The sequence below is a fragment of the Tursiops truncatus genome, chromosome 16 (genome assembly GCF_011762595.2).
Source record: "Tursiops truncatus isolate mTurTru1 chromosome 16, mTurTru1.mat.Y, whole genome shotgun sequence".
NCBI classification, from domain to species: Eukaryota; Metazoa; Chordata; class Mammalia; order Artiodactyla; family Delphinidae; genus Tursiops; species Tursiops truncatus.
The window spans coordinates 34,544,046-34,561,572 of NC_047049.1; positions in this window are offsets into that span (position 1 = coordinate 34,544,046).

A 17,527-nucleotide genomic window follows, 5' to 3' on the forward strand; every position below is an offset into this window, starting at 1 on the left:
ATACCAAATTATCCCAAAACTTAGTGGCTCAAAACAACAGCCATTTTTATTATGCCCACAGGTTCTTTGGGTCAAGAATTTAGACAGAGCACAAAGGGGATGGCTTGTCACTACTCCGTGACATCTGGGACCTCAGCTGGGAAGACTCAAAGCCTGGGGGTGACTCAACAGGGAGCTGTCGACTGAAAAAATGCATAACCTAAAAGCTGAGAATTATATTTTACTTGGTGGACATGCTGAGGACTTAAGCCCAGAAGACAACCTCTCAGATAACTATGAGGGACTGCTTTGAAGAGGTAAGGCAGGAGCCAGGATATATAGGAGTTTTTGCAACAAAACCCCAGGTAGTTGGAACATTGAAAGATTACTGTAAATTAAGGAAAACCAGATATTAATAAATTAATTAATTTAATAAAGTTAAATCAAGTTAATACATTTAGTGCTTGTCTATGTATGGGAAGATGCAATAGTCTGGGCTTACTGAAATCATTCCTTTGTTATACACCTTAGCTATCTAGGGCCAGTATCCTGCTTTTCTCCATCCTGAATCCCCTGAGGGTGCACAGTCTGGGACAGCTACAGTGGCTGATGACTCGATGGCCACAACATCCTTTGTTTACTGAAAGGCAGGCGACATTCTTCGTCCACAGGGCTGGAATCATCTGCAGTTTCCTTCACTTACATGTCTGGTACTGGGCTGATTTGACTTCAAGGCCAGGACTACTGACTGAAGCACCTACATGTGGCATCTGCATGGGGCTTGGGCTTCCTCACAGCATGGCCGCCTCAGGGTAGCTGGACTTCTTACATGACTATGAATTTCCAGTGAGCAAAAGGCAGAAGCTGCATCACTTCTTATGACTCAGCCCCAGAAGTCACAGCATTACTTTCCTGCCACTCAAGGGGAAGGGAAACTGATTCTGCCTCCTAATAACATCTTAGCAAGTCTGCATTGTAGAAAAGGATGTGGGAGAGGAGAGATTTTTGCAGCCATCTTTGAAAGATTCAATCTGGTACACTCCCCCAAGCTTCCCCTGCTGAGAGTTGGGGAACCAACTTCCAGGCATTGGGTACTGGCGGAAGGACCTGCAGCCAAGGTAATCTCATGTTCATACCAAATCTTTTTTTTTTGGCTGTACGCGGGCCTCTCACTGTTGTGGCCTCTCCTGCTGCGGAGCACATGCTCCAGACGCGCAGGCTCAGCGGCCATGGCTCAAGGGCCCAGCTGCTCCGCGGCATGTGCGATCTTCCTGCACCGGGGCACGAACCCATGTCCCCCGCATCAGCAGGTGGACTCTCAACCACTGCGCCACCAGGGAAGCCTGGGACTTTTTTTTTTTTTTTCCCAAGAAGAGGTCCCTATCTTTGTCTTCTTAATCAGGATTGATTTTTGGCTTACAAAATGGTTTTTGTTTAGATGTAAATAGACAGGCAAGATGAGACCAACTGTTCTCAACTGTGTTCTTTACCATGACGTTGATAAGTGTTTGTTGCGGAAAAAGGACTTAAAGTTTGGAAGAAGTTTAAAAATGATTTTACTCTTAGAAATTAATGCACATTAAAGACTGAGAAGCCCTGCCATAAAGAAGCCTTTTAAATTTAATTTGGGCACCTATTAGGTGGCCAAGAAAATGTTAATTTTGAGAGACCAGAGTCTTATCCCAGGCTCTGCACTGACTGTCTCATGACCCTGGGGAACTTGCTTCCCTTTTTTGGGCCTCAACTTATTCCATTTGTAGAATGAGAAAGTTAAATTACATGATAATGAAGGTCTGGTGGTCCCCAGGGGCAGCTATCCGTTCCCCAAGCCACCCCCAGATCAACCCACAACAGTGTGTTCCGTGCACACCAAATTTCAAGAGAATCCCCTTTTCAGGTGGCTGACCCAAAGAAATGACAATTTAGAAAACCTAGAGCAGATGCCAAAGGTCCGTCTACTCTTAACCTGCTGGGACAGACTTGCCCCATCAGCCTCATGGGGTTGTTGTGAGATTTGAGTGAGAGTGTGTAGCAAAGATGCTGCATATGCCAGACAGATGTTATTCACCATTGTAAGTAACATTTATCATAACAGCTCAGAGGCGAGATCAGAGTCTGACCTGACTCGTCTTTAGAGTGACCAAACTGAGGAGCGGGTGGATGATACACACCATTGATTACTTGAAGCTGAACTTGTAAACCATTCGTCAGGAAGAAAGTTTCACACAGGTTAGAATTCATGGGATGGAGGTGGGGCGAACAGGAGGGGTGTCGAAACCAGTTGAGCAAACACAAGTTTCCACAAAGCCTTTGTGACTTTGGGCAGAAAGGACCCATTTTGGTGGAAAGAGCCATCAGAAGCTTGTGGTTGTGGTTGCTCTCACTGTGGCCCCCGAGAGACCCTTGCCCTGTGTCATTACAGGCCATCTGGGATTTGGGTCGGGGAGTGACATGTACCAGTCAGCCTAGGCTGTATGAGCCCACAAGCTGTGACAGTAGCCAGCATTTAAGTGTTTAATAAATGCCAGGGCCTGAGCTAATCGTCTTACGAGCTTGTTGCATTTAGTCCTCCCAACGACCCTCTGAGTTGGGTCTTGTTATCATTCCCATTTTATGGATGAGGAAACTGAAGTTTAGGAAGGCCACATCCTTTACCAGGATTCAAACCCAGGTCTTCTAATTCCACAGGCATGCCCAAATCCTGCTCTGGCCCTTGGCTTCACAGAGTTTACACTATTTGCTCCTTGAAGGGGAAAAAAAATTCCTATTGAGCATCCACAAGGGGGGAAGCACCAAGCAGGCAATCTTCAATAAGCCTTCAATAGCCCTGTAAGGGGGGTGTTACCCCCACTTTATAGATGAGACTGTGCACAGAGATATTAGCATGGACAAAGAGACACAGCAGGAAGTGGGAGGTTTACACCTGATCTGCCCAACCCAAGAGTCCTTGCTCTTCATCCTTCTATGCTCCTGACCCTCCCTGAGCCATCCCGGATCTGCTCACAGATATGATTGTTCCCTTCTTGGGACTCCATGGCTCTGTGATGATTCTCTCCCACAGCACACCCTGCCATGAGCTCTATGGGACCCGTGCATAGAGATCCCATCTCTACCAGGTGGAGAGCTCTGCCAGGGTGGGGCTAGGTCTTACCTCATCTCTGTTTTCTGTGCCCCGGTGCCAAGGGAGCAGAGAAGGCGGTCCAGAGCAGGACTGTATAGAAGCTTGGTTGTAGAGTCCTTGGGCAGAGTTCTGGGGGCTGAGACTAGCAGGAAGGATCCTGAGATCTTATAGGCAGGGAGTAGTAAGTTGGGACAAAGGTCCCATTAATGGAGGGCAGAGGGGTGGAGATCCTAAGTTCTTTGGGGATTAAGCACCTGCACAAGGACTTAGGGAGGAGTGGGGAGGTCAGCGAGGGGGTCAGAGATACAAGAGGCTCTGAGAGCTGATGCCAGCCAACAGGCCAGTCCCTAGGGCTTTATAGACACACGTCCCCCACCACATCCTTGTTGTTTGGAATGCTCTTTAAAAGATGCCAGAGAGACCATTGTGTCGCCCCTGCTGTCACCCCTCTGTCCACACAGTGCTTCATCCGTGTCCTACAGTCGCTCGTTTAGAGGCATCAGACACAGTGAGCAGAGGCGGACTGGGGACAGGGAGACGGTGAGGGCAGTCCCCAACCCCGCCATGTGTCTCAGCTCTGGGCCAACCAGCACTGAGGAGCCAGGGTTACCAAACCCTCTTGCATACTGTCTGGGGCAAGGAATGATGCAACCGTGGGCCTTGCTGCAAGTTGACGTGGCTGCCAGAGCTCCAGGAAATCTTGAAAAGAGGAAGAGCGGCTCAGTAAAGGCCGAGCCACCAGGGGAGCGAGGGCAGAGCCCTGCCAGGACTGTGAGGCGACGGGGCAGCTTTTCCCTCCTGCAGCTGCACCCCGAGGGGCTGGATTGGATGGGTGACATTTTCTGCTTAGGGTTTTGGAAGCCCTGAGGTTCTGCAAAGAGGCCTCGGGGGAGCTGCAAGACAGAGGCCAGGTGGTCGGAGGCCTGAGTCCCTCACCCCCATGTTACATGAAGCCGCTCTTCTCTTTGGTTTGCGTGCTTGGCTGCAAGCGTCTCTCCCTCCTCCAGCCTGTGCTGTCCAGCGCTCTGCCTTCCTCCCCCGCCTCTGCTGAAGAGCCCATGTGCACATACACATGCACAAGCCATGAAGAAATTCCACTCGGTTCCTTACCGCACGTTCACAGTGACACATTCAAAATTCAGAATCCAGAAGGGGGTGAGGAGATGGCCTCCCCTTAGCGCTGCTCCATACATGCGGGGCCTCGCAGAGCAGGTCCCCGGGCTCCCTCATCTCTGCTCACCGCCCTTCTCTCCTCCTTGCCTGGACCCTGGCTCCTTCTAGGGGAGTACAGCCCACTCCCCTAGACAGGGAAGAAGCCTCAGGAAGGGAAGGCGATGCTGTGGTGAGTCATTCGACTCCTGGGAGCGGAGGAGGGAGGGAAGGCTGCCAAGGTGGTCGGGGGCCCAGTGGGGTGCGGGGGAAGCCACCTGCCCTTTCTTGCTTTCTGGCACAGCCTGGAGAGTGAAACTGAAAAGCTGAGGTGCAAAGGTGGTTACTCTCCTGAGATGATTCACAGAGCTCTGGGGGCCGTATTTGCCGTTAAGATCATTCATCTCCTTTGTGAACTTGTGTACAAAGTTCCCAATGCTGTGACTCTGTTCCCTCCTAGGTGGTCTCTGAGTTCTGACCCAGCTTAGGAGGTTTCTGGTCCTGTGGGCTCCGACCTCCCTTAAGGTCAGGCTGCCATACTGGCCACGGTAAGGAGGCAAGAAAGAGGCAGGCCTGTAACAAATCAACCCATAGTGATACAGAAAGGACTTCACCATGGTCCCCAGGTATTTGAACAGAGGAACTCAGAAGGAACGAAATGCCTCCATCGGGAGATAGAGCTCCCTGATATCTCACGTCTGCCCTACATGCCCAAGCCTGCTGTCCTGAGTAGGATTCTAGGTGGAAGACCTAGGCGGGGTGCTTCCTGCTTATCGACACAGGCTTATAAGCTGTGTGTGTGTGTTGGGGGTGGCAGTGGGAGGGAGAATGGCTCCTTTTCCAGGGCCCTCTCTGTGCTCTTGGGTGGGATACAAGGACCACCCCTCTGGCACAGAGAACAGCTGGTTGTCCTCCCCCACTGGTGAGTCCTTGCAAACTGGGATCAATGAGAACAAAACTGTAGGAGCTCTGGAGGAGACACTTCAGTGGTAAAAGAATGCTGCTCTGGGGTGGACGCTCCAGTTCTTCTTCATCTCACCTCCACAGAACAAAGCACGTGTTTCCAGCTTTCAAGGGCCGGAGCAGGGCAGTAGCTGGACCCACGTGGTGTGGCGCCGGGATCCAAGTTCCTTGGAGACAAAGCTTGGTGATTTCCTGGGGTCAGGCTTTGCTCACAGGTGGTGACACCCTGGGGGTGTCACACAGAAGCAGCTCTACCCTGCTCACCAACGTTATGTGTCCCCAGCATCCACCACTGCTTGCCCTGTCCTGGTTGGGGGAGGGGATGGTGGCCACATCAATACCAGCAAAGAGTCTGGGAAGAAAATGCCCGGCAGCATTTCCAAGCTGGGCTACCTTTCTGTCTAGATTCCTGCCCACTTGTGAGCCCTGGGGCAATTGCCGCTGTGTCCTGGGACCTCCTGTCCTGACCCTCTGGGTGGGTCTCAGGCTTTTCTGTGTGTGAGTCTTCCAGCTCACTTGATGCTTGGTACGTGATATAAACACCCCCCCATCCCCACCCAGTGATGTTTGGAAGCTGCTCCCACCTGTCTGTACTGATAGTCTCACTAGCCAGAACCATCCTGGGATCCATGAGTCATATCATATTTAGGTCAGTCAAGAAAGTGGCCTGGTTGTAAAACTCCACATTTAAGGAGCCAAAATCCACCCAAGAGCTCATCAAGACTGCAGTGGATTGCAGCAGGGGCAGCCCAGCCACTTGTGACATGTGCATCTCTGGGCTGTGTGAGTGACAAATGCTCCCAGTCACTCCCTGTGGTCACCAGTGTCCCAGCCCAAGGTGAAGTGGGGCATGAATGGGGCCATTACTGCACATCTGGGCTCTGCCAGTCTCTGGAGCCCCACGTTGGAATCCCAGGGAGGACCATGTTCAGTGGTTGACCAGGGGCAGTCAAGTGGCAAGGACATGACTTCAGGAGTCCCATGGACCTGGCTTGCATCCCAGTACTAGTGCTTACTAGCTGGTGACCTAGCTGTGGGCCCCAGGGTACGACGGGGGGCTCTGGCTTTCAGTGACCTCAGCGCCCCTCCCCTCGAGAAAGCTCTAGGATTCTGCCATCAAGAATGGGAACTGGCCTATTTTGCCCAAATGTACTGTTTTCCAAAGGAAATAAACCCTGGTTACTAATTACCTGACCTACATGCCCTGTGATTGCAATGGCTGGGGGCAGAGCTAAGATTTCTGAGGAAGAATTGGAAAGGAGGGAATGGACAGCACTCAGGTGAGGCTGGGCTCACATCAGTTGGGCAGAATACTGAAACTCAGGTTGACGCTATTCTCCAGAAAAAGCTGTATTTTAGAAGCGCCCCTTAGTCTTTAAACACAAATAAGCACTGTTCTATTTTTTCATAGTTACAAAAGGTAAGAAGAGTTTATTATATCTATCATATTATGTAATTATATTATTTATGATATGTTATATGTATTATGTCATATTTTTATATTGATATAATACACAGTAACTATATATTATATATGCAAACTTACGATTTTAAGTACAACACTATAATATATATAATACATATAACTATAATTAAACGTTACAGACATGATGATTTAGAAAGTGAAAGTCTCCTGGAGTTCTATGGCTGCCTCCTTCCTGCTGGCCCCAGCGCCCGGGCGAACACACAGTTGACAGTTTGGTTTATATTCTTGTGGGTATTTTCTATGTGAAAACAAAAATAAATCTTATGACTTTTATGGAAATTGGATCACACTAAACATGCTGCTCTGAAGGCTGTTTTTCATACTTAACCACCTGTTTTGGATATCTGTCCGCGTTAACACATGTTGATTTGTTTCATTCCTTTTAACAGGAAGAGGTCTTCTTAATGCATTAGGGAATCTAGAAAAAGGAGGTAACCATGAAGTATATAAAGCTTGTTTTTTGTTGTTGTTTTTCTTTCATTTTCAGTATTGTTTCTGCTGTATTTAGGAAATGGAGAATATCTGAAATTAGTTTTTAAATACTTCAGTTATAAAGAAAAAGATCACAGGAACGATAGGGATTGCTGTAGGAAATCAGTGAATAAATGGAAGATGCACTTCCCTATTCCAACCATTCCTTATTATTTTGTTTTTGTCCATTTTGCCTTCAACTGGACTGTTTGGACAATGGAAAACTTTCTATGGTAGGCAGAATAGTGGCTTCCAAAGATGTCCATGCTTTAATACCAGGAACCTGTGAATAACATAGCAAGTGAGACTTTGCAGATATGATTAAATTAGGGATCTTGAGATGGGCAGATTATCCTGGATTATCTGGGTGGGCCTAATGTAATCACAGGGGCTCTCATAAGTGAAAGAGGAAGCAGGAGGGTCGGAGTGCTACACTGCTGGCTTTGAGGATGAAGAAGGAAGGGGCCATGAGCCAAGGAATGCGGGCAGCCTCTAGCAGCTTAACAAGGTAAGGAAATAAATTCTCCCCTAGAGCCTCCAGAAGGAATGCAGCCCTTTTGACACCTCGGCTTTAGCCTATTAAGATCCATTTCACACGTCTGATCTCCAGAACTGTAAGATGATAAATATGTACTGTTTTGAGCCTCTAAGTTTGTGGTGATTTGTTACAGCAGCAATAGGAAACGAGGACACCTCCATTCATTTGTTTGTCTCTAGCATGCTGACACTTGGCCCTTCCTTGGATCGAAACACAAATGCTGTGTCTTACTTAAATCATGACACATCTGTGGTTCCAGATGACCAGGAACTAACCAGTCGGCTTGTGGGAATCATTTTAGGTTATCAAGATAAAAAAGAAAAATGACAGAGAAGAGCCCACTGGCCTCCAGAGAATGCACATGGACCTCCTGGTTTACAAGGCCACCAGAGAGGTAGGGGGACTTAGTATTCTGGCTCCATTTAATGGTTGGATGACGGAGGCTCTGTGAGGTCACTTGCCCAAGGTCACGGAGTGGGCTAGGGCCTGAGCAGGGCTGAGATGGTCTCTTCCACCTGGTTCTGTGATGGTTCCTGGGCTCCCTAAGGGGAATGCCAGCTTTGGGCACCACTGAGGGGTGGCAGGAGGAGGGGAGGGCCCACATTTGCCCATCCAGCCAGGCCCTTCCTCACACACCTCAGCTGGTAGCCAGCCAGGTTTCCTGCTTGGGGAGGTGCCGTGGTACCCAATCCTGTTTCCAGATGACCAGGAGCTAACTCTCAACCTCCTTGGATGGTCAGGACTTGTGCTTGGCTGGAATTTCCTAATGTTCTCATGTAAGGGGTCAAAGAGGAGTGCTTGGCATCTGTGACCTGCACAGAGAACTGCCCAACTTTTCCTCTGACCACGGGAACCTCAGAAGTGACAGTCAAAAGGGAAAAGTAGGTCACTTGGTACAAAGTGGGGGATTTATTTCTAGGTCTCCAGATTTTTCTCTTGGACCTGAAAGTGATTGTAGGCCCTCGGTATCTCGGAGGTCAAGGCTGACAGGCCCACACATAAACAAGGGCAGTTGTGTAACCCCGAGGCCATTTTCATCTCCTCCTTTTACTTAATAAATCACTCCGAGCAGTGATGAGCGGGGCTCCAGTAGGGCTGGTCATGCTCTCGGAAGAAGCCCATCCAGCTGTGAAAGCTGGAGACGGAAGCCGCATTGATCGGGCACCTCCTGTCCAGGCACTTTACAGACATTATTGCTAGGGTTAGGTCCCGTGCTTGCCACCCCGCTCCCTTTAGGGTCCTAGCAGGTGGGGTAAACCAGCGGCTAAACGAAGATCATACTGCCTGCTCTTATCAGGTAACTCCCAAGCACAGGCTCCTTTGGAAAGTCGGTTTGGAGAACGTGCTGAGATCTTGTCTGGTTGCCAGATGCCACCACACTTGGCTCTCCCTCTTCTTAGGCAGCGGGACCACATTCCTCCGACTCACTGGCAGTCAGGTGTGGCCATGAGAGGTAGACTGCAGGCCTCCAGAACCACGCCCCCAAGGAAGGCCTTGCTGCCCAGGGCCAGGAAGTACAGTCAGCAGAGAGTCCTGGCTGTCAGCTCCTTCGGGGTTGGCTTCAGCTGCGGAGAGCTGCCTTGCCCCATGTCCAACCCTTCTAAGGGGCTGCCTGATTGCCTGAGGCCTGACAGAAAGGCTGGCCATTTCGGCCCAAGAGAGGACAATTCTGACCAGTAGTATTGGCTCCATTGCTTTGTCAGGACTGTGTTACAGCTTGACCTCTCCCACTGCCCAATTCTGCTTCCTCTCCTTTTCCTTTCACAGGTATTGATTCCCAGTAACCTTCGTGTGCCCTCAAACTTCATGTCAGCACCTGCGTCCGGAGAATCCAGCCTGCGACTGTGTGTGACCGAGCGTTCTCCAGGGTGGTGTGAGCAGAGTGGAGGTCAGAGGAGAGGGTGGGTGAGGGACAGAGCAGACCTGGAAGGAGAGCCTGAGTGGGGTGAATGTCTGCTGAGTAGGATCAACACGCTCCATGGCACACCCCTGCTTATTTGCAACTGCTTACTGTTTCTAATCTAGTGTGTCTTTCCTTTTTACCTGATTAATATTTGCTAGAAGTTTATAGATTTTATCAGCTTTTTCAAGCTCAAATCTCCTTTTGAGTTTATGCCGCAATTATACTGTTTCTATGTTTTCTAATTGAATTATTTATTGATGCTTTTATCTTCTTCTCTTTGTTTTTCTTTGTTCCCTCCATTGCCCCTTTCCCTGAAAGTTTATTTGTTGAATTTATTAATTTTATCTTTTAGTAATAAAAATATTTAGAGCTATAAATTTCCTCATGAATACCCTTTGCCTATAACCCAGGTGATCAAATATATAGTGTTGTCACCGTCATGGTTTTCTAAGTAGTCCTTATTATAGACTTAATTTCTTCCTTGACCCAGAGCAAATTCTAATCTGTACTACATTTTAAAATTCTAAGGATATCTATCACTTTTTTGGAAGACAAAAAAGGAAGCAAAAAAATCATTTAAGGTTATACAGCCATTAAGTGTCAGACTCAGGACTAGAGTTCATATTGACTGACTCCTGGTCCGAACAGGGAGAACGTGTTTTATCCATACCTAGCAGAATAGTTCAAGCTTGGGAGTTTCTGGAAAGCCTCACTAGCTGAGGGAGCATATGAAATGGGAAATCGTGATGTTTAGAGTCAGAGAGACATGAGTTCAAATTCTGCCTTGGCTCCTTGACGCCTGTGTGACCTTGGGCAAGCTTCTAGGTCTCTCTGAGTTTCAATTCCTTACCTACAGCATGGTGATGATAACATCAATTTTATGCTGTTGTAAAGATTAAATGAAACGTGAAATAGTGTACCTCATACACCACAGGTGATCAATAAACATCTATCTCTGCTCCTTCAAGTAATATTCTATAGATGCTTGAGGTACTGGATAACTGGTTTAAAAAATTAAACAAAATGGTTTCTTTTCTTATTACAAAGTGTTCATTGCAGAGAAATTAAAGAGAAACACACAACAAACAAGGCAAAAAGACAAAAATAAAATCATGTATAATCCCAGTGATAGCTACTATTAACAAAGTGTGATATGATCTTTCAGAACATACACACATTCATATATATTCACCCTCAGTCACACACGCACCCTCAAAAGTTGGATGATACCTTAGAGCTATTCTGCAACCACCTTTTTCCCCTTACACAGTTAATGCACAATGGCACTGCTGCTCACTGGTTTTGTTTCGTCTGGTGAACGAGCACTTGGTAACTGGAGGTGGGCAGGCTAAGGCTCTGTGTGTTGGGAGTGGAAAGGCCGGCCTAGACTGATGGGAACATGGTCGTAGACGGGGGTTCACAGGCATTTCCCTGAGGCTGACACACTGAAGCCTGGACAACCAGGATGACAGCAGGTTTGTAAGAATCAGGGCAAGAGGCTACAAATGAAAGATGAAACTCAGGCGGGTTTCTGGTTTGCTCCACTGATTTGATGAGTGTTTCACCTGCCCAGTCAAGTCAACAAGTCAGGTAGGGTTTTATCTGAGTTGACTGACCCCGCTCTGTGCTAGGTGGGGACACAGGAAATGCCTCTGTTCTCAAGTTGCTGATATGCACACAATGAACCACAGCAAGTTTGAAAATACTAAGAGCCACCTGAGCAATGAAGATGGGTAGGATGGGTGTGAAAAAGAGGGAGAGACGCCTTCCAGCTAGCTTTTTTGTTTGGGGGTTGGTGGTAGTTCAGGACAAGGTTTGGCAGGGGAGAGAAAATTCTATTCTGGGGAAGTTTGGAGTGCAGGAGACCTGAGCACCTCAGAAGCACGGGGCTGAGGAGTGATGTGACAGTGCAGGGTGTGCTCGGGAGACAGTAAAGGAGCGATCCTTTTGGAAGTCAGTACTGGGGAATACGCAAAATGAAAGTGGAACACACGCTAGGCTTTGGAGTTGGGAGGTCAGATAAGCACTTGATACCAAGGTACGTGGTAAGAACAGAATTTTATAAAGATTAACAGTAGAGACCTTAGGATACATGGGGAAGAGTAAGCCTATAGTCAGAGAAGCCAGTCAGCTATGAAGGACTGAGGGTCTAAACTAAGAAGGGGTCTGTAGGAATGTAGTAGAAAGAAGGGTCAAACCTGAGAAACAGCATAAAGATGAGCCTTGCAGACATGAGGTTAAAGAGAATGAAAAGTCAAAACGAGACCAATGTTTAGAAGCCAAGCGAATCAGGAGAATAAGATTGCCAGTGACAGAAAAATAAGACACCTAAGGAAGGCATATTGAAGGCCTTATAAGCAGAGCTGGTCTATTTGCAGGTGGAAACACAGCACAAGATTATGCTCCTTGAGGAACCCTACTGAAGTAAGTCTATATTTTTTTCTATCACAACGTGTGTGTGTGTGCGCATGTGTGTGCGTACATAGAAAATGTCAAGTTGGGTTGCCAAAAAAATCTAGCAGCTTAACTCAGTGGTGACTAATGCTTCTATGGTATGTATATCAGAGTTGTAATATCTAAATGGCAGGAAAACATTGATTTGTATAATTGTCATGTAAGTCCTGGAGAAATTTTCTTGCTATGATACACATTTTAATGCTTTACAAGGTAAGTATTCAGAACTACATTCGCTTCTTATGTTTGTAAAGAATAAGCAAATGACGTATGGAGCTGAAGATCAGCCTCCAGCTGAAATATAATAGGCACTAAATACACAAATGTCAAATTAACAAATAAATAAACATTGGTGCAGATAATCTACAGAGAACAATGTATTTAAAAGTTGTATGCATTGGATAGGGTAAAAAAAAAAAACCAAGGGGCAGGCCTTATAGGCTGAGATGAAAGGGAAGAGGCCATTTACTACTATAAACTTTTATAAATTTGGGGCAACATATAACTACAAAAATCTTAAGATATAAATGTCCAAGATTAAAAGGAAGGGAAGAAGGGAAGTCATCAGTTATAGGAAATGAGGAAGAAATGAAAAGTCAGAAGAAGTAAGCAGGATTAGGTGACTCACGGGGGTCATGAACTCTCTAATGGATTTTAATGCGCACATGAATTCAACAGATATGCCTTAAGCCTATTCAAGGTGAGGAGCCATAGCTGATCCCACTTCATAAAGCCTAGAGTTTAAAAGGGTTACTACGTCTATGAAAAGGGGATAGAAAAACTTTACTCATAACCCCCAACCTGTACCACTTAGGTGAGGGGGTCCAAATTTACACAAGTGGGGAAGAAACCCTAATCCAAGGAAAAAAAATTGGTGTGGGAAACCCATAGAGCCTTGGTTGAGAACAACATGAAACTACTCTGCTAGGGGCGCTTGCGCCATTCAGGGCACAAAATGAAATAAAAAATGCAAAAATAAAAAATTATAAATCACTCAAGGAACCAAATCACTATGAGAGCCAGTGTATGAACAAAACAAGAACTAGTACTTCGAGAACTGAGAAGAGTAAAACAATCTAAAAGAGAGTATCAAATAATTATGCTGAAAATTATTTTTAAAAAAACACATGAAAGAAAGAACAGTATGTAAAAAGAGCAGGTGGACTTGGAAAGGAACAAAAAGAATTCCTAGAAATAAAAAATACAACCACTGAAATAAACATTGGTTAAACAACAGTTTAGGCACCGAGAGGGATTTAATGGTTGAGTGAGATGGTCCAACCTATGTTTAACAGGAGAGGTTAGAGGGAAGAGGGAAGAGCAATATTCAAAGAGGAAATGGCTGAAGAGTTTTCTAAAATTGAAAGAAATTCCTAGTTTCAAGAACCATAACAAATCCTAAGAGGGATAAAAAAATACACAATATACACATTGTCTTTGATGTTTTGCAGTTTCAGGAGAAAAAAAATATCTTAAAAGTAGCCAGAGTAAAAGAGATTATCTACCAAGGAATGACAATTATACTGACAGCTAACTTCCTATCAACAATGAAACTCAAAGACAGTGGATTATACATTAAAAGTCCTAAGAGGGCTTCCCTGGTGGTGCAGTGGTTGAGAGTCCGCCTGCCGATGCAGGGGATGCGGGTTCGTGCCCCGGTCCGGGAAGATCTCACATGCTGCGGAGCGGCTGGGCCCGTGAGCCATGGCTGCCGAGCCTGCGTGTCCAGAGCCTGTGCTCCCCAACGGGAGAGACCACAACAGTGAGAGGCCCGCGTACTGCAAAAAAAAAAAAAAAAAAAAAAAAAAAAATGCCTAAGAAAACAATAAGCACCACAATAGAAATGCATGCTTGATGAATCTATCTTTCATGAATGAAGGTGAAATAAAGTCATTTTCAGACAAGTGGAAAAAGAATTTATTACCAACAAACTGTCATTAAAACAGCTTCTAATACATGTAATTTAGGAGGAAAAAAATTGATCCCAGAGGTGGCTGTGAAGAACAATAGAAGAGGGAATGGTGTGCAAAGAAACTATAAATACGTGGTTAAATCTAAACAAACTATTAATATATAGAATAATATTTTATGGAGTGTATTAAAAATTCATATTATAAAAGACAAAAGTCTGGCCACAACTAGATCTCTGCAATGCATGAGCTATAATAATAAGGTAATAGTAATAATACCAAACGCATAATGCTTATTATAGGTTAGGCATGATATAAGCACTTCTTTATTTATATACATTTATGTTAAATATGTCTCATATAGGTATATATATGTTTTATGTATAAGCATATATCTAATTCATATATATGCACACATTACTTATATTTATATAAAAGATATATACATATATATACACACACATATATACTTCTGTTCTACTTAGGCTTATTTAACAATTCTATGAGCTATGTATTATTATTTTCTTTATTTTACAGACAGGTAAACTGAGGTCAAGAGATGTTAAGTAATTTGTCCAAAGTCACATAGTCATTGACAGATCTGGGATTCAAACTGAAGCAATGTAGCTCATAACCGTTAACAAAGGATCAATGTCCAGAATAAAGAAATAACTCCTGAAAATCAATGAGGAAAAGAATAGAAGTTAGGCAAAAAATATTGAACTGGCCATTCACAGAAGACATCTGAATGGCCTGTAAACATACAAAAATGTGCAACATCATCAATTTTGGAAAGACAAATTAAAACACATTGGTCAGATTAGCAAAAAAAAAAATCTACTAAAACCTGGTGTTGGGAGAACGTGGAGAATTACAACGCCTATAATGTGGAAATTCATGCTGGAAGCACTACTCTGGAGAGCAGCTGGATGATACCTGGTAGAGCTGAAGATATGCAGCCTGTGATCCCACCACTCCACACCTGGGCTGCAACCTTGGGGGACTGTGCATGCATACTTAGTATAGGCAAGGTGCTCATCACAGCCTGGGCCACACTGGAGAAAACATGGAAACATTAGTTCTTAGGAGGATGGATCAACAAACTGTGGTATATTCATTTAACAGGATTCTATTCTGCATTAAAATGGGTGAATTAATGTATAATCAGGGATAAATCTAGAAAAGACAATACTGAGTATAAAAAGTTGTGTGAAGATAGGGAGAGTATGATATATGGTATATGCAACTATAACAATACTATATAGTTGACCCTTGAACAACATGGGTTTGAACTGTGAGGGTCCACTTATACACGGATTTTCTCAACAGTAAATACTACAGCACTACATGACCTGCAGTTGGTTGAATCTGAGGATGGCAAATTGTGGATACAGAGGAACCACGTAAGTTATATGCAGATTTTGGATTTTTTGACTACACGATGGTCGTGACCCCAACCCCTGCATTGTTCAAGGGTCAACTGTGTTTAGAGAGACACATGTATAGTACAAATGTAAGACAGTGTGGGAAGGATTCACACCAACTGCAGCTTAATGGGGAAAAGAGTGAGTATGTTGGGTTTGGAGAGGAGCACAAAAAGGGGCTGCCACTGCATCTTTAATTTTTAACTTTTTTAAAAAAATCTGGCAGAATGTTAACATTTGTTAGATCTGAGTGTGGGGACGTGATGTTTTATTAAGTTAATCTCTGAAATTTTTCTCTATATTTGAAATGTTTCATTAAAAATAAACTACTCAAAACTAACACAACATTGTAAAGCAATTATTCTCAAAGATGCTAAAAAAATAAACTGCTCATTTAGTTTTGAATTTTAAAATGACATCTTGTTACACATCTGCAAAACAGTATTAAAAGCCCTTGCCTACTGAGACATCTATAAGGATAAATCCTAAAGCATTGTTTCTAGAATAAGAATATTCTCCTAACACAATTTTAATGCCTCAGAAACACTTTGTGTTCTTTCATCTGCGGTCACACCTGATGTCTGAGAGTCAAAAAGGCTTCAGAAGGCTTCAGAAGCAGTGGTTGTAAGATGTAATCCCATTGGTACCACGGTTCCTCTGGCATCACATTATCTGGTTTACTATATGCCAGGCACTGTGTAAGTGCTTTACACATCTTAATTCATTTATTCTTCCCTAGAACCCTATCAGAGAGATAGATAGGTTTATTATTTCCATTTTATAAATTATTTTCACTTGATAATTGAGGCATGGGCAGATTAAGTAACCTGCCCAAGGAAACACAACTATTGAACAGTAAACTCAAACCCAGGTAGTCTGGCTCCAAAGCACAGTTCTTAACCACTCACTGGACTAAAGGCTGTGTGTGGTCTGGGTGAATTGATCTTGTACCCTCCCCTGTGAAAACTCTCCTTAGTCTTCCACCCAGCTACCTTCTTCTTCCATCCATCACCCATGACATTCTCTCCTACTTTCTCATAATCTCCTCTCTTCTTCCATTAAGCATAGAAAATGCGGGAAAAAAGGGCCAAATTAATGGATTTGGAGGGGAATACTTAAGATCTGAAGTTGTCTATCGGTGGCCAATGAAATGTCATACTTAGTTCATTTCTAGGTGGCCTTGATGGTGGTATAACGTTCATTTGGTGGAATATCTGTGATCATGCAGCCATTGGCTACACATTGTTTCGTACTGAAAAATAATGCTAGAAGTTAGTTACATTTGGTGTCAACAACACATATCTTTTGAAGGTGTATGTATCAGCAATTTTCCTCAGCACCAGTTTAAGAGACAGTGTAACAAAGAGAGTAGTTTGCATTTATATTTTAAACTTGTGGTTTTAATTCATTGCCTAATGTTCAAAAAATGAACTGAAGCCTGGCTGATTATATAACTTTAATATCTGAAAAAAATTTATCCAGAAATTAACAACGTAATACAATACACATTTGTACAAAAAAGAGGGACTGTTAAAACTTCTGATCATACAGACAAAAATATGATTAATTAAGGAAAGATTAAAAAAGGACAGGACATTTTGTAAATACTGATAAATACTGTGCAATGCTTTAATTTACTGTGGCAGATACAAAAATCAAGAATTCATTAACAGATTATATATAAAAAAAAGCAACTATATGAATTTTCTAGCTGTTTAAATTAACGAAATGTAACAGTAGTGGCTCTTTTAAAAAATGAGGTATTAATTACACTGTAAACCAAAACCAGAGCATAAATAAATAAAGGCAATGTGCAATTTAGTGATAAATGATTATAAATTTCAACAACAGACAACAAAAATTCTCCAGTTATTTATGGACTCTGTCATTTAAAAATTTGGCTTGTGTACTTCTTATTTAAAAATGACATAGCTATTGATATACAAAGCACATCATTAAACATGCAGACCAAACCAACACAATTTTTCCGTCTCTACCAAATAAAAACTTTGTTTACATTTTATTTAAAACACTTAAATCTGGTTTCTTACACATGATTCTTTTGTGCTTATTAGTTAGTAGTAACCTATGTTAAAATCTTACTTTCTAGTTCAAGCAGTATAAGAGAG